Consider the following 17,835-nt stretch of genomic DNA (forward strand, 5'->3'; position numbering starts at 1 on the left):
TTGTCTGCCTCAGTTTCTTCATTTGTAAAATAGGGATAATACTAGTGCCTACATTCAAGTATTATTGTGAGAATAAAATATTATTGGTAAAGTGCTTTGCAAATCTTAAAGCACATTAAAATGTTGTGTTATTATTGTTGTTATCTAAGTCAAACTAAGTCAACAGGCAATCATTAAATGCTTTTAAGCACTGGATACCAAAAAAGAGACAAAAATACTTTGCAAGAAACTTACATTCTAATGGGGGAGAGAGTATGTATTATGTATAAATAAGGTATGCAGAATAATTTGGAGATGCTTCAGTGGCAAGGCATTAACATCAATAGGAAAGGCCTCTTGCAATAGGTGGGATGTGAATTGTCTGGAAAGAAGAAAGGGGAGACAGGAGATGAAAGTGAGGAGATCCAGCTCCACAAACATAGGAGAATAATTTTCTCATTCTTGATCTTAACTTTCTTATCTAAAAAAAGAAAGGAAAAGACTAAAGGTTCTCTGTCACCCTCACATGTGACATTCTATGGTCTAGTCTCCAATGTCCATATCTTTGACAGAATAAAGAAGGACCTAGAAGGAAAGAGATATTTGTGATGCAAAATCATCACTCAGTTTATAGTTGCTGCATAAGGCTACAAATATGTCAATGCACAACTCAGCATAGAGGGATTCCCCAAGACACACACACACACACACACACACACACACACACACACACACATCACTCCATAGGAGAACACAAAAACAACTACTCAGGATCAGCAGAACCTCTAAAGACACACTTTTTTGCTATGAAAGTACATTCTCCTTTTTGCTAAGACAGAAGCTCTGCAGTTACTCTATAAAGGCTGATTGAGGACACATATCCTAAGCTTTTTTCTCCCCTCTTTGTGTTTTTTTTTCTTTTTATCTACTGTCTGCAGGCAGCGGTAGAGTGGGAAAATACTAGTATCCTTTTAGGGTTATTGACTTCCTGCCCCACAGGCCAACTGCCTTGTTCTCCAGGTTGTGATGGCACAAGTTCTCTTCCAGTTTTAGCATTCTGTGTTTCTGTGGTTCTGTATTGTTTATTTTGACAGGGTCAAAGCAGAGGAAAGAGTGTCAGAGCAAATAAAATAATCACCTTTGGCAGCTTAAAACTGTCTCACTTCATTGTCTATCGAGGATGATTCTTGCATTCTTCTTTCCCCAAATTTATTTGGGATCAAATGTTGTCCTTCCTCTTCCCTGTGCTGTCTCTCAGAGCCTTGTTCTTATCTGACACTTTAGGTTTCATATTAATCATTGCCAGCCTTCTGGATAATGGAAATGTCAGTGACTTTGCATATGGTTTTGGTAAAGGCAGTTTTCCCCATAGTACTGCTTAGGTGAAAAGGCTCACGTTTATGCTGAGCTGCTGCCAGTAATGACTCTTGAGAAAGACAAGGAAAATGGATTCCTCTTTTGAAAAAAAAAAGAAAGAGAATAAGAGCTCAGCAAAATGCCTTTTGTTCTGAGGCAACAGTTTCAACCACCAACTCTCTTTTCAATGTTCTTGTCTAATTTTTGTTATTGTTATTTCTGCACTTAAGTACTCCCTTCCCTTTCTCAAAAAATTCCCAAGAAACACAAAAAAAAAGTCTACTTGAAAATCTTTTACTTCCATGCAGATGCCCACTGACTGGGGAATAGATACAGATATTGTGGTACATTAATATAGTGGATTATTACTGTGCTGTAAGAAATTACCACTATGATAAATTCAGTGTGAAGGGAACAAAGCCAAGAAATACACAAAGACTAGAATGATGTCAGTGAAAAAATCCACCACCAAAAACCAATCAAAAATTAATACTGAAAATTTACAAAGAACAAACATAGCCTCAATAAAGAGATATGAGATCCCTCCAGTCCTTTGCAGAGGTAAAGATCCAAGAGTGTGAGGCAGTAAATGTATTTTCAGCTCTTATTAATGTATTGTTTAGGTTTGTTGTTTTTTCTTTTCTTCTACTTCAAAAAAAAATTCTGTTATATGAGATGGATCTCTGAATAGAGAGAAATATAGGAAATTTTTAGGTGATGTAATATAAAAAGATAATAAAAATTTATTTTTAAAAATTAAATATTTTGGTTTTCAAAGGATATTAATATTCATGGACTTTCACACTAGTATAAAACCTCACATATTTATATTACTGCTTACAAACTCTCCAATCTGGGGATGTGGGAAAACTGGGACACTAATACATTGTTGGTGGAGTTGTGAAAGAATCTGGCCATTTTGGAGAGCAATCTGGAACTATGCCCAAAAAGTTATCAAACTGTGCATACCCTTTGATCCAGCAGTGCTACTACTGGGCTTATATCCCAAAGAAATACTAAAGAGGGGAAAGGGACCTATGTGTGCCAAAATGTTTGTAGCAGCTCTTTTTGTAGTGGCTAGAAACTGGAAGATGAATGGATGTCCATCAAGTGGAGAATGGTTGGGTAAATTATGGTATATGAATGTTATGGAATATTATTGCTCTGTAAGAAATGACCAACAGAAGGAATACAGAGAGGCTTGGAGAGACTTACATCAACTGATGCTGAGTGAAATGAGCAGAACCAGAAGATCACTATACACTTCAACAACAAAACAATACTGTATGAAGAGGTATTCTGATGGAAGTGGAAATCTTCAACATAAAGAAGATCCAACTCACTTCAAGCTGATCAATTACGGACAGAAACAACTATACCCAGAGAAGGAAACTGGGAATTGAATGTAAAATATTAGCACTACTGTCTATCTATCCAGGTTACTTATACCTTTGGAATCCAATACTTAATGTGCAACAAGAAAATTGGATTTACACACATATATTATATCTAGGTTATACTGTAACACATGTAAAATGTATGGGATTGCCTGTCATCTAGGGGAGAGAGTAGAGGGAGGGAGGGGAAAATCTGGAAAAATGAATACAAGGGATAATGTTATAAAAAATTACTCATCATATATACTGTCAAAAATGTATAATTATAAAATTAATAAAATAAAAAAACTCTCCAATCCACTCACATTATTTTACTTTTCTGAATCTGTTTTCTCATCTGTCAAATTAGTGGAGATAATACTTTTATTCCTTACTTATATAAAAATATAAGAGATAGACAGAAACAGAAAGAAAGACGGAAAGGGGGGAAGAGAAAGAAAGAGACAGAGGAGACAGAGACAGAGACAGACAGACAAAGAGACAGATAGAAACAGTGAGGGGAGGGTGCAGGGGGAAGAGAAAATAAGATCAGACTCAACCTCAGCATGGCATTGTTTCTTCACAGGTGTCCTTGGGGAAAGGTCCTTTTGTTGACCTACATGGGTCAATGTGTGATAAGTTCATCAGGAAATAATTGTGATTAGCAGTGTCTGAATCAAGTCAAGAAATTTTATCTGAAATACAATGTTCATCTCTATATCAGAATAGATAGAACTGGTTCAGAGCTACTAGCTGTGATACATTCCTGCCTTTAAAAAAAATAGACCATTCTATATCTTCTTCTATCTTCTAGGATTCTTCTCTATAACTTTCTCTAATTGATTCTTATCCATGAAAATTGCTTTCATTTTATTTTTACTCCTTTAATATGGATATCTACTTTAAAAGCCATCAGGTATAAATTCATCATATGATAGAATAGGAATCAGAACACTTGATGTCAAATCCTAGTTTTTTGGTTTTTTTAACTAGCTCTGTGACCAAGGACAACTCATTTACCAGTACTGCCTCAGTGTTCTCATTTGTGAAATGGAGATATCAAGGTTTTTGTTATTAAACATGACCCCACATGGAGTCATGTAACTGAATATGGGAGACATGAAATTCATAATAGAATTATATTTAACATCAGGAAACTTGGTTTGAATCCTAGTTTAGTATCCCTGAATAAATACAATTATACCTCTTCATTATCAAAATGACATGATGATAAATGCACTATCTACCCCACGGATTGGTCATGAAGAAAGTATTTCAGAAATGAAAGTTAGTAATAGTAATATTATTATTCGTTGCTAGAAGAACTTGTGCTACACCATCACCATAATGTGAATTTTGCCATGTATAATGAACAAGTAATCCATTAACTATTTTAGTATATTGTTGACAACCTTGCACATCTTGAAATTAATCTTTCAGCTCCTAGTACCCCAGGCTCTCAAAGTATAGTGTTAGATAAACATTAATTAAGCACCTATTATGTGTTGTACTAAACCCTGAAGATACAAAGAAACAGTTCTCACCTTCAAGGTGCGGGAGGGGACAAACATCAAAATATATATAAACAAGTTCGAGATTGAATAAATTAGAAATAATCAACTGAAAGTAGACTCTAAAATTAAGAGGGATTGGCAGAGGCTTCCTGTGGAAGGTGAAATTTTATCTGGGATTTGAAAGAAGCTGGGGAAATCCTCCCTCTACTCTCTAGCAGCATGCTGCATTGCTATACTATGTATGCAGATGGATTTTCATGGCTTTCCAAAGGTGATAATGCTGGGCCTTTTTCTAATCTCTCCCATTACAAAATTCCTTAGTGATTCATTAAAATAGAGTTTAATGGTAGAAGGGGATTTCACAGACTGAAGACACACACAAGTGAAAGGAATCTCCATGGTTTTCTAGTTCATTCCAAAGTTTAAGTGATTTGGTCAAAATTACACAAAAGTGATTAGCAAAGTCAAGATTTAAACTCCTCGGAATCTACTAATACATGAAAGCTTCTTAAATTGTGTTTTGTGACCCCACATGGAGTTATATAACTGAATATGGGAGTCATGAAATTATGATTTATTATTAGTAAGTGTTTGACTTCTATATCTATATACCTGGGATCATTTCTCAAGCAAAAAGAGGTCACAAGTGGAAAAAAGTTTTAAAAATATATACTTTCCTCTTCCAAATGCTGCCTCTTATTTCCCAGTTTTTTGAGTTTCCTTACTACGTTTTCCATTTTTCCTCTTTTTGTTCTCTACTTTTGACTGTATCTGACTGGCCAACTTCTTATTCCTCATTCTTATATTGCTGTTCCTAATAAAAATAAAAATCAATGTTAGAAAATAATAGAATGAATAATACAGAGAAAAAGGGGGAGGGATGAAACAAGCATTGATTATGCACCTGCTGTCAGGTACTGGGCTACCCTTTACAAACATTATCTCATTTAACCTTACAACAACCCTAAGAAGTAGGTGCTGTCATTATCCCCATTTTAAATTGAGCAAACTAAAACAGCAGGGAAGACATTTGCCTAAAGTAACACAACTAGTAACTATATAAAGTCGGATTTGAACTCGTTTTCCTGATTACAAACCTAGCATTCCATCCCCTGTGTCACCTAATATGTGGGAAGAGGATACATTGGGAGGCTATAAATTTCCTTCACCTGACATTCTATATTATTTCATTTCTTCAAACACTTACTAAGCACCAGCAATGTGAAAATTTCTGTCCTTGTTACTAGATACAAAGATAGAAACAACATAGCCCCTGCTTTTGAGGAGAGTAAGATGTTAAGTCAGGGTGAAGAGAGGGAACAAACCTACAAATAATTTTACATAAAGGAAAGGAAAGGAAATGCTATTCCTTAACCTTGCTACATGACCTACCCACCTACTTTTTTGAGGAGGGGTCATATATGTCTTTGATGGTGTCTTTTGTCTCACAAGAGTCATCATTCAGGCATGTGCTGTAGCTATAAAGCCAAAAAAATGAAAATCAGGAAGAGATCCAAAACTACAAGTCTATGATAAATAGCACTAAATTATTATACCAGTCAAGAACAATTCCATTTCATCCAAGACAAGCATTTATAGTTCCATCAAGTCATATTTCCTGAAAAGCTTTCTATGTTTGGAATTGTGGGAAGTTTGGTTCAATTATCTAGATTTATAGTCCAATTAATGATAATGATTAATTGTTTTTTCAGGCCCTAATTGTTGTAATTTTTAGGTTAGAACCTTTTTTATTTTTATTTATTTTTAGGTATTTGGAATAATTAGCCTAGTTCTTAATATAATTCCTTTTCTTATCCATTAGTTAATTCTTTTTTTTCTGGAGGAATGTGGATATATTTTTAGACTGTCTTTTAAGACTCAGCTAATACTGACAGCTGTGTAGTAGAATTCTATTTCTCTATGTTGCAGCCCCAACCTTTTATTGAGAATTGGGAGAGGACTGACAGAAATAAAAAAATCTCTTATCATTTTCCTACCATAAGAAAACTGCCAGCTCATAAATAACGGCTGCCCACCTTTAGTGTGTTTCAAACATGTCCACACCAAATGTTTGACTTCTCAGCAAGCTCCTTTGATCAATGTGCTTCCAGAAGTCACATGATGGGGAAAGGAGTGTGGCATCTGCAGTGCTGTTAACCAAACCACATAAAACTGACAGGAACTGATGATAGAGTTACACTTTTATGCCATGACAGTTTTTGTTACACTTAAGAAAAGAAAAATGAAAAGTGTGATGAGGTTTCTGGGCTTTGAATCCAAATTTATGAAACTTAAAGAATTTTCATATAGATTAAATTCCATGTATTTTTTCCACTATGGAGAAGTCATATTTCAAAACATCTCAGTGGTTCAATAGGTCCCCTGATGTGGATATTTTTTCTAAAAGTGTAATTGACAACTCCATCCAGACCTGCCCATCCAGTTATATGATTTTCCATAGCTCCTCCATGAAGTCTTTGCAGCTCAACTCTGGAATCACCAAATACTTGAGTTCAGTGCTACAGCTAATATTCAGTTCAAGATCCCATCCAAAGCATTATCCACCAATAGACCAGGCATGAACTTTAAATTAAATAGCAAAGTAATTAATAAAGAAAGTATAGCAAAATAAATTATTCCATCTTAACTATCCACATAGGAAAAAACAAGTAGATAAAGTGTAATGGATAACTGCTAGATTTGTAGGAGACAGTTAGGTTGCTCAGTATCTAAAGCACTTGGCCTGGAGTCAGGAAGACCTGAGTTCAAATCCAGCCCCAGACACTTAACTCTCTGTGTGATGACAGACAAGTTACTTAATCTCTGTTTACTTTAATCTACTGGAGAAGGAAATGGCAAACTATTCCAATATCTTTGTCAATTAAACTTCATGAAGGGTAACAAAGAATTGGACAACTATTAGGATCCCCAAAGAGATCAATGAAAGATGAAAAGGACTGATATGTGCAAAAATATTTATAGCAATTCTCTTTTTAGTAGAAAAAATTAGCAACTGAGTTGGTGTTCATCATGTAGGGAATGATTAAACAAGTTATGGTATATAAATGGGATGGAATACTGTCGTGCTATAAGACATAATGAAGGGTTTGGCTTCCAAAAAACCCAGGAAGGCTTGTATGAGTTGATGCAAAATGAAGTGAAGCAGAACCAGAAGAAATAATTTTAAAAGACTTAGGAACTGGGGCAGCTAGGTGGTGCAGTGGATAGAGCACCAGTCTTGAATTCAGGAGGACCTGAGTTCAAATCTGGTCTCAGACACTTAATACTTCCTAGCTGTGTGACCCTGGGCAAGTCACTTAACCCTAGCCTCAAAAAAAAAAAAAAAAAAAAAGACTTAGGAACTTATTATTAACACAATGACCTGCTACAATTCCAAATGACTCATGATGAAACATTTTATCTACCTCTAGGTAGATCTTATAGATTTATAATGCAGAATAAAGCATATTTTCTTTCCTTTTTTATGTTTGACATGATCAATGCAGGAATTTGTTTTACTTTGTTATACACATTGTAGTAGATTTTGTTTTTCTTGTCTTCTCAATAGGTGAGAAAGGGGAAAGTGGAATATAGAAAATTCAGAACTGAAAAAAATTTTTTTTAATTTTTAAAGGAACGAATGGATATACAAATTAACATGAAATAAAATGTCAAGTACCATACTAAACAAAAGGTATTTAAGTGGAAAAGCCAGACTGAATATGGACTCAAGGAGCTCACTTTCTAATTGAAAAAGATACCACACATGGAAGGATTTATTGGTAAGGTTATTCTAAAGCCCTGTTCTTTCTTAGGTTTACTAACAGGAATGGCTATAATCTAGACTGTAATATACTGGTGGGTAGACAATTTATGTAGATCGCTTACGAGAATGTATATCTTGTTATGAATTGAGCAATGGGTTTGGTCCAGAGTCAATTGGAGAAATAAAGTGGGTTGGATTTTCTTTAAAAAAAAAAACAAACAACACAGCTTTTTATTTATTATTTATTATTTATTATTATTTATTTATTATTAATATTTATTATTTCTGTATCATATTGATTTCCCCTATATCCCTTCCCTTCTTCCTACTAAAGAACCAACCCTAAGAAGGATATTTTTTTAACAAAAAGAAAAAAATCAGTAACACCTATCAATACGTTAAAAAAAATCTGATATGTTATATACCCATGAGCCCCTACAGCTCTGCAAAGGAGCAGGGTAAGCTCTCTTCTCGTGTTTTTTTTTTTCCTTTGGGGCTTTCTAATTCTTTTTAATTTCACAACATTCTGTTTCAATAGTTTTGTAATGATTGTTCTTTCTGTTGACATTATAGTCATCATTGTGTATATTGTTTTCTTGGCTCTGCCTATTCCATTTCAAAGTTTGGTTGTTATTGTTTTTTAAAATAACTCAAAGTTTGTCCTTGAAACAAAAATACATTTTTAATGCCAAAATTCCCGGTATTATTATATAGCTGCAAGTCATGGAATGCTACAGTCTCTGAAGAATTTAAATGAAGGATCATCCAAAGGGCAATCAAGAGTTGCATGCTGGGTAAACAGACTAAAATATATTAGAAACAAGGAATTACAAAGATGTGATATGAAAGGTATTATCCAAAAAGTGTGTATGTCCAAAAAATAAGTTAAGTGTGTCATATGGCATGAGTGAGAGCAAACTGATGGGACATTTTTTTTTCTGGCATCCTCATGTTATCAGAAGAAAGTGTGAATATCTCATCAAGGTATGCTTTCTTTGGCAAACATATGACAACATGGATAGGACTTGAACAGGATGAGTAATATGGATAGGATATACCTATCTGCATCATTTTAGGGAATGCCATTCTGATAAGAATATAGTATAGACGGGCATTGTGAGAAATGATTCATTTGGACTTCTACTTTATTCAACTCAATATTAATTAATTTGATCAAAGTTCTATCTATAAAGCCCCAGAGCTATGAGCTTTAGATTCTAAGTTCACTTGTTTTTCTTTGTCAAGTTGAATAAGTCCAGTATGACAAAGCTGATTTCAATTACATGGAAAGTCCTTCCAAAATATTTTTGTACCTCCAAACTAATCTCTTGTCCAATAGAAGCAAATGACCATTTTATGATGACTTAAGTCACTCAGTATGATAGTTTTACCATTTTCTCCTATCCAAGTTGTCTATCTTGGGTGGAGAGATTTCTTGTTTCACCAATTTATGATCTTGCTGACATTATTTTGCTTATTTTAGCTCATGCATAATATGTCAATCAATGGAATTATTTTGTATTTGGTATAGCTGTTGTTGAATGTCTAGATGTCTAGTCCTATAAAAATATGGCTGTGGAAGAAGGAAGTATCTCAGATCATGAGGAAGATCTGAGATCCACTTCATTGAAGAAAACCATAGATCCCTTAATAAAATGCCTTTGACTAGGTGCTCTTCCTCAAGTCTCTTTTATTGTACATGGAATAATTTTAATCCCCATGACAAGATTACAAGAGATTATCAAGCAATGGAATCATTCTCAACTTCACATCATTCTTTACTCATGAAAACAAGATAATGGAAAATACTTGCAAGCTGGTAGAATGGTTTTAGAACCATTTTAATATCAGGACATCACTGATTATGATTCTTCCTGTAATAAGGTGATTGGTAGGCGGACCCCCTAGAATTGCAAAATGGTTGCAACAATGACAGCATGTCTGGGTAGGCTTTGAGTTCTAACAATTTCATAGTGACTTCAATTTTAGTCCTTAATACCCAGCAAATGTTCCCTTGACTTTCATCTCCTCAGCCATTGCTAAGGAGGTTAAATCTATCTTCAGTTAACAGCTGGGACAACTGAGTCCAATATCTGCCTTGGCCTGTGGAAGCCAAAAGGTACAGGTGGTTGGTAGCAGTGGCTAGAGCTGGTGTTAGTGCTGCATTGAGTCTAACTAGAATTATCAAGTGATTTTAGCCCCTAGAGAAAAAAGACTTCACTTTCCATTTAAACATTGAGCGCTAAGCAACAATGACATGATTCCAAGTTCTGCTTCTAAAATAAAATACGCTTCACATGTTATTTAATTTCTTCAATGCCCCAGGAACCTCTCTAACACCATAAATTGCAAACCATGTGTTCTTCCTGTACCTGCCCTCCCTCCTTTCTACTTTTCCACTGCTACCTAAGCTCTAGCTAGGTCCCTGCCAAAACATGAGTTTGCTCACTTGCCAGACAGTGGAAACTATATAATGCTATTGTGTTTCCTCTTTCTGTATCAGCTAAGAACCTCAGAGCCAAATTCAGTGCCCAACAGTAATAATTAACTCATCTCAGGGGCCTGTTAATGTCTACTCCCTCTGCTCATCTTAGATGGTCTCAGTCCTGTTTTTATCTGTAATTGTCTCTACTCTACTTTTAATTTTGTAAGTCTCCTTGCTTAAGCTCCTTTGGGAAGTAGGCGGGAAGAGAGTCTAAATAAATGAATAAACATAAATAAATGAGCAAAGTTTGGGGCCTGGAGAGAGACACTTCATTTATCTGAAAAATGGACTCATATTGAATTCTTTGTTCCCCTCACAATGCTAAGGAAAAAAAGTATCAGTAATTCAAAACATCATTGGAAATGTGACTTAAATATGTTGTTTTATTGTTCATTTGCATTCTACAATTTCTAAAGTAGTTGCAGAGAGTCTTTCTCCTTTAACCTTTACAAAAGTCCTGTGAGGGAGAGTAGACATGGATTACTATCTCCATTTTACAGAGAAGAAAAGAGGCCTCAGAGAGGAGAAATGTCATCAAATATTACAGCAACATTCAAAATCATAAAAGCAAGAATGTCAGAGCTGAAAAATTACCTGAGAGATCAATAATACAATAGTCTCATTTGATAGAAGAGGGAAAAGGGGTTTGGTGGAGAGAGAACTGGAGAGGAAGAGAGAGAATAAAAAAAAGAGACAAAGAAAGTGAGGAGGAGAAACAGAGAGAAGGAGAAACAAAAAGAAAAATACACAAAAGTAGAAGGGAGGGAAGACAGAGAAGTGGAGCAGAACTATTCATCTTACTGTGGTATCGATGATTTGTTGAAGGTCACATAACTGATAAGTAACAGAACCAAAAGTAGAGTCCCAGGGCAAAGGTAACAAAATAAACATAGTGTCTTTGTTGCTGTTGTTCAGTTATTTTCCAGTCATGTCCAACTCTTTGTTGAATTTGGGACTTTCTTGGCAAAGATATAAAAACTCAATTTACAGATAAGGAAACTGGGGCAAACAAGATTGAGTGACTTAAGTGCCCAGAGTCACATAGTTAGTAAGTGTTTCTGAGACCAGATTTGAATTCAAGAAGATGAGTCTTTCTGACTCCAATCCTGGCATTCTATCTGTTGTACCACCTAGCTATCCAAGTACACTAGACTATGTTTTTGGACCAAAATGATAATGTTGATTCTAGAGAAAAAAATTATTATGGTAATCAATCCATAAATACTGATCATTATCTATTGAGTGCCTACCTCTGTGCTAGGGACTTTGGAGAATTGAGAAAATGGGAATATGTGAAGGAAAGACTCTTAAGAGGATTGGATTGTATTATATATGTTGAGATAGCTCATGATTATCCAAAGATTCCATAACTCAATTCCACAAACATTTACTAAGGGTTCAATATATACAGGGAATTGCTAAGGCTGCTCAGCTCCTGGAAAAGGCCACAACATGATGAGATGGCTCATGGTTAGCCAAAGGGTTCAACAAAACATGTAAATTTTTATGATGTACCTACTATGAGCAAAGCACTGTAATCCTGGTGGGGTAGTAGTGGTGGGTAGGGAAGGAACATGAAATCCATAGATCAAATATTCACAACTTACAACTCTGTAGCACTTTGGCATCTGTTTTGTCATTCTGTCTTCACTTTGACATATGTTATGTTATTCTGTCTTCATAATAAACCTTAGAGGTAGAGAGACAGAAGATAGAAATTATAGTCCCAGGTGTTTGTTTTATACCAAATCAAAGACAAAGCTGAGATTTAAATCCATGTGTCCATATGCCTCAGACCAATATTCTTCTCTTAAGCATAAAGCTTCTCTAAGCATATTTAAAGTTATTTTCATGTGAGCCCCATTATTGTTGCCTATTTTCATAGGCAATCACTTCAATTTCACCTGTAACATCATAGATTAATCTGGTCACAAGCCAGCTGGACCTACTGTTGCTTTAGTAATATCTTGATCCATTCACTTCTTTCCCTGTCTCTTTCCTTAAACTGAATGTTGTTTTAGGCTGCTCAGGCTGGACCTGAAGTCAGGAAGACCTGATTTCAAATCTTCCCTTAGGCTCTTACTAGCTGTGTAACTCTAGATAAGTAATTCTGTCTACCTCAGTTTCTTCATTTATAAAATAAGGATAATAATAGCATGTACTGCACAGGGTGAATAAAAATGAGATATTTGCAAAGCCTTTGTAATATCTAAAGAATTCTTGTAAGTATTCTATCATCATTTTTTTCTTTTGATTAATCAATATTATCATCTGGCCTACATTCCAAAATCTGAATTGGTTGAGGGTTAGGACTGGGTATCAATATTTCTTGGCTTTGGAAGTTGTCTGTTTCCTAGGAGATCCTATGGTGGAGTTCTAAATAGCAAAGGTGTTGCCTCTAGGGTGAGTTGTCTGATCTGTCTGGCCTGGAGTTCACCGCTCTGCAAGGCAAAGTTGTTAGGTGACAATACAGAGTGTTTTCTTCACTGAAAATGTCACTTTCTGAAGCAATGTCTAGTTCAGCAACTGTTTGTAGCAGTCTCTTTTACTTAGACAAAATGCTCATGACTTTTTTCCCTTTGTCCATCAGAGTCTAACTCTTCTATAAGCAAGATATCAGTAAGATGATTTGTCCTTGCAGAGCTCCTGCTGGTTTCTGGAGCAAATTGTCCAATCTCTCAATAATTTGGTATGAATTTGATATGAATAACTCATGAACCCTGAATACCAAAATTTCTCAGTAATAGTCAATCTCCTTGAATATTGTATAACAGGATTACAACAGATTACAAAAATGAAACAACAAGATTATGTGATCATCAACTGTGATGGACTCAGTAATGTAGTGATTCAAGACAATTCCAATAGAATTGGGATAGAAATGCCATCCACATCCAGAAAAAGAACTATAGAGACTGAATGTGGATTAAAGCATAATATTTTCACCTTTTTTGTTTGTTTTTTTTTCTTGTGTTTTTCCCCTTTGGTCTGATTTTTCTTGCATATCATGACAAATATGGGAATATATTTTTAAAATATTTAAATTTTTAAAATAAAATAAAAGATTTTAAAAGATTGCACATTGTCTGGTTGCTTTGTAAATAAGGAATAGAGAAAAAATTAGAACACAAAATATTGCAGAAATGAATGTTGAAATGAATCTTTACATGTAGTTGGAAAAAATGCAATACTAAATGAGGAAAAATACTCCATTTCTTTGTAAAAGATCTTGACAAAGAATTTGAGCATTATACCAACCATTATTTTTGTCAAAATTTTTCTGTTGTAACTAAGTTGTAAGTTGTAGCTAATTGGTAAGCTTCTTTCAACTCTTTTCTCTGCTGAGAGATAGCAACCTTGTCTTGGACTGTGGTGAACCAGTTCAGATAGAAAAAAGAACCACTGACTCTAGGAGTAGCATCTTTCCTATCTAATATTAAAAAAGAAAACTATACAGCCTAGAGATATTGATGGCAAGCCCCAGCCGATTTATTAAAAGTTCAAGTTTAGAGTTGTAAGTATTATCATCATTGGTTATCATTATCATCAGTTAATAATTAACAGTTAATGATAATAACAATAATTAATATTTATATAATCATTTAAAGTTTGCAAAGGTTTTATCAATTTTATGAAGTATATAAACATTCAAGGAGGATTAGTACCTTCAGTGTAAGAGTGTGCTTTACAACTTTAGTGCTCACCTTTCACCCAACTCTTACCTGTGGCTCCAAGAACCTATAGTATGTTCTGATACATTTGTAACAGCCATATGTTGGTAAATTGTCTCAGTAGGTGGGCGAAATAAGGTTGAAAGTAACCAATGGGCCACAAAACCATGGGTGAGTTTGGGGCAGGGGCAGGAGAGGAAGGAGTCTACCAAAAGCATGTGGAGACTTCTCAATGAGAACAAACTGTTCCAAAGGCCACAAAAGTAGCTGAAGCAGGCAGCAGGCTCTGAAGAACATTAGGACTCAATCAGGTATCAAAGATCCAAAGTCATGCACTGATCCTGGGTCACAGCCAATTGTCCTGATTTTTGTCTTGCCAATACACGATGACTCTGGAAGAGGGAATAAGACTGATGACTCTATCTCAAATCCAGTTCATGAGGGAATCAAGACATCACGCTGTGATGTCCTGTATTTTCTTCAAAAACAAAGGACAAATAGCAATAATCAATTTTATCTTCACAACTGGGAAGTAGGTGTTATTATTCATCTCCTTTTTAATTAAACTTCTAGCGCTTTTGGTGTAAAATCTTGTATCATTGGCAAAAAGTGATTTTATCCCCTCTTTGCCTATTTTATTAATTATTTATTTTTTATCTTGGTATAGGTAGCATTCTAAAATATTATAATAGGGGGCAGCTTAGTGGTGCAATGGGATAGAATACTGGGTCTAGAATAAGGAAGGCTTGAGTTCAAATTTTATTTCAAACACTTAGATGTTTAATCTAGGCAAGTCACCTAAGCTTAATTTGGGCCCGCTCTCCCCAGGAATAGAAATCTGTGAAATACAGATAATAATAGTACCTACCTCCCAAAGTTGTTGTGAAGATCAAATAAGATAATAATTATGAAAACACATCTTTCACAAAGAAAGCACTACATAAAGTTAACTATTATTATTATTAATATATTAATGGTGATAATCCATATCTTTGCTTTACCAGTAATATTATTGGAAGGGCCTTTAACTTTTCTCCATTATAAATAATGTTACTTCCTAATTTTATAAAGATATGATTTATCATTTAATAGAAACTCTACTTATTCTCATCCTTTTAAATTATTTTAAGAGAAATAAATATTGTATTCATCTAAAGTTTTTCCTACTTCATTGATATAGTTATGAATTTACTATTTATAATTAATGTAGTCGATGTTGTTTGTTTTCCTAATGTTGAACCAGCCCTCATTATTGCTTATATCCAATATTGTCAGAAATCATCTCTTTAATATGTTTCTGTAGTCTCTTTGCTAATACTTTATTCAATATTTTACTGGTTTTGATATACTAACTAGAGGGCACTGGGAAATCATTTAATCTCATCTTATCATCCTCAATTTTTGAGTGGATTTTCTGTCTTGATCAGGTGTTTTTTAATTTCCTGATCTCAGCTACCAGGGGATTTCACTTATTGTCAGGTTTTTCTGTCCCCAATTAGAGTACTCTAAGTCATATCTTCCTGGTCCAAATGCTGCTGCCATTTACTGCACCCCCTAACTCCTTAGGATATTATACATATGGATGCAACTGTGGACTTCTACATCCTAGAACTTCTCTAATCTTCAAACTTCTGCTTTAAACAAACTTCTTCAAACTTCAAGCTTATTAGCATGAGCTTGTGCTTACTTTCCTAAAAAGATGTTCTTTCCAGTATTCATGGGATTTTTTTTTGGGGGGGGGAGGATGCATAGTTCTGGACAAGATGAAAGGAATTATTGACCTTACTTTTCTTTTTTTTAGATTTCTTGCTCATTCTTTGATCTGTTGTTGCTTCTAGATCACAACTAGAGTATATGTGGGAGAACTGGATTCCTCTACAATCTCTCATACAGCAGTCTTTTTTTGCTTTTGGAGGGTACGATTAGGGTTAAGTGACTTGTCTAGTGTCACACAGCTAGTAAGCATTTGAGGTTGAATTTGAACTCAAGTCCTCCTTATTCCAGGCCCAGTATGCTACCTACCATGCTGCCTCTTCATGCTGTAGTTTTAACCAGAAGTGACACTTTCTTTTCCTTGCATTTATAATGTCCTTTTTTTTCCTATTCTCAGAGGGTCCACCACTGATGTAATACTTATAAATCTCCATGATGCCCATCACACCACAATACATTTGAACAAATTCAATGTGGAAGAGATTTTTCAAGAAATTAGTCCAAGATTAAAATATTCAGGATATCAATTGGGCTAAATTACATTATTTCTTTGAAAAAAATTGGAATTAGAAAAATTCAATAAATAAACATTTTTCCCAAAAAATATGAGTATCTGGGGGAGGGGGGAAGAAGTCAAAGGTAGAAATTTTTCTTCCAAAATAAAAATGCAGAAACTATGGACAAAAATTCATTCAAACTAGGAATAAAAGCATATTTAAATATAAAATGTCTTTGAAGAGTAAATTACTCCTGGTTTTGCAAACAAACCAAACCTAACCTAAATAAAATGCAAAGTTCTTTTTGATCCTACTGCCCACATCTAACCACCAGGTGGACCTTATGAGCTAGTTCACTCTGGTAGTATCAATCACAGGTTCATCCAAAGCTCTACAGTTTGTCCACTGAACAGATTATGTTTCTTGCTCATGTTTTTTTCCCTCCAAACTAGCTCTGAAACACAAGTAGGAAAGCCAACCTTACTTAAAGCCTTTCAGACTAAAGTGATGGTGATTTTTCCCCATAGAGCATGGTTTTCTTGCTCATCATCTTTTATCAAAAGGAGTAAATTTAGGGAAATCTTTCTATAGTCAGTGGCTTCTGCAAGGCTTATAGAAACTGAGACTGGTCCTCTTCAGCAGCTGAACTTTTCTTAGCAAAAGCTCCCCTAAATTTTAAGGAAAAAAAATATTCCTTTCTTCTTATTCTACAAATAACCTGGTTCTTATTGGCCAACAAGCTTTATCACTTCAGCAATTTAATTGTGACGATAAATCTTTGGGGAAAGAACAAAGCTTTCAAATCCTAGTTGGAAAAAAAGAAATAAAAAGGGAGTCACTAGGGAACTGGGCATTTATCTTCTTCTAGGAGAGAGAAAGTAATGGGGGAAAGGATACCATTTCATTCTCCAACCTCTTGATCAACAATGAAAATTCACTTCAATCCAGAGATCATGATAAGAAAGCCTCCATCATTCTCTAATATAAGCCATTATTCTGCCCACATTGACTCAACCAATATCTGCTCTGATAGCTCTCCTTCCCTTCTAAAGCATGATAGTAATTGACATCCTCCTTCTTCTTATAAACCCATTCCAGTTCACAATCAGAGACCACAAATGAAATTAGATACACATTCCTGACCAGAAGGCAGGTTCCCCCTCCCAAATCTCCTGAGTCACTATTCCTCGTGAGCAAGGCCAAAAGAAGGGTTAAAATAATGGGATATTTTCTTTTCACAGAAAGTTCTTTTGAATCATAATTTTGAGCCAGAAATGTATCTTTTATTTTACATGTCTCAGTGGAATTTTAATAGTAATTTTTATCTTTTGATCACTCAGGGGAAAAAAACAATACTGAAATGCAGTATTTTTAATTTGCAAGATTAATATATGAATAAGGTAACAACTTCACTTGGCTACACAAAAAAAATCTTTTAACTTAGGGAATGTAAGCACCCAAATTTAAACCAAAAAAAA

The sequence above is a fragment of the Sminthopsis crassicaudata genome, chromosome 2 (genome assembly GCF_048593235.1).
Source record: "Sminthopsis crassicaudata isolate SCR6 chromosome 2, ASM4859323v1, whole genome shotgun sequence".
In the NCBI taxonomy this organism is placed as follows: domain Eukaryota; kingdom Metazoa; phylum Chordata; class Mammalia; order Dasyuromorphia; family Dasyuridae; genus Sminthopsis; species Sminthopsis crassicaudata.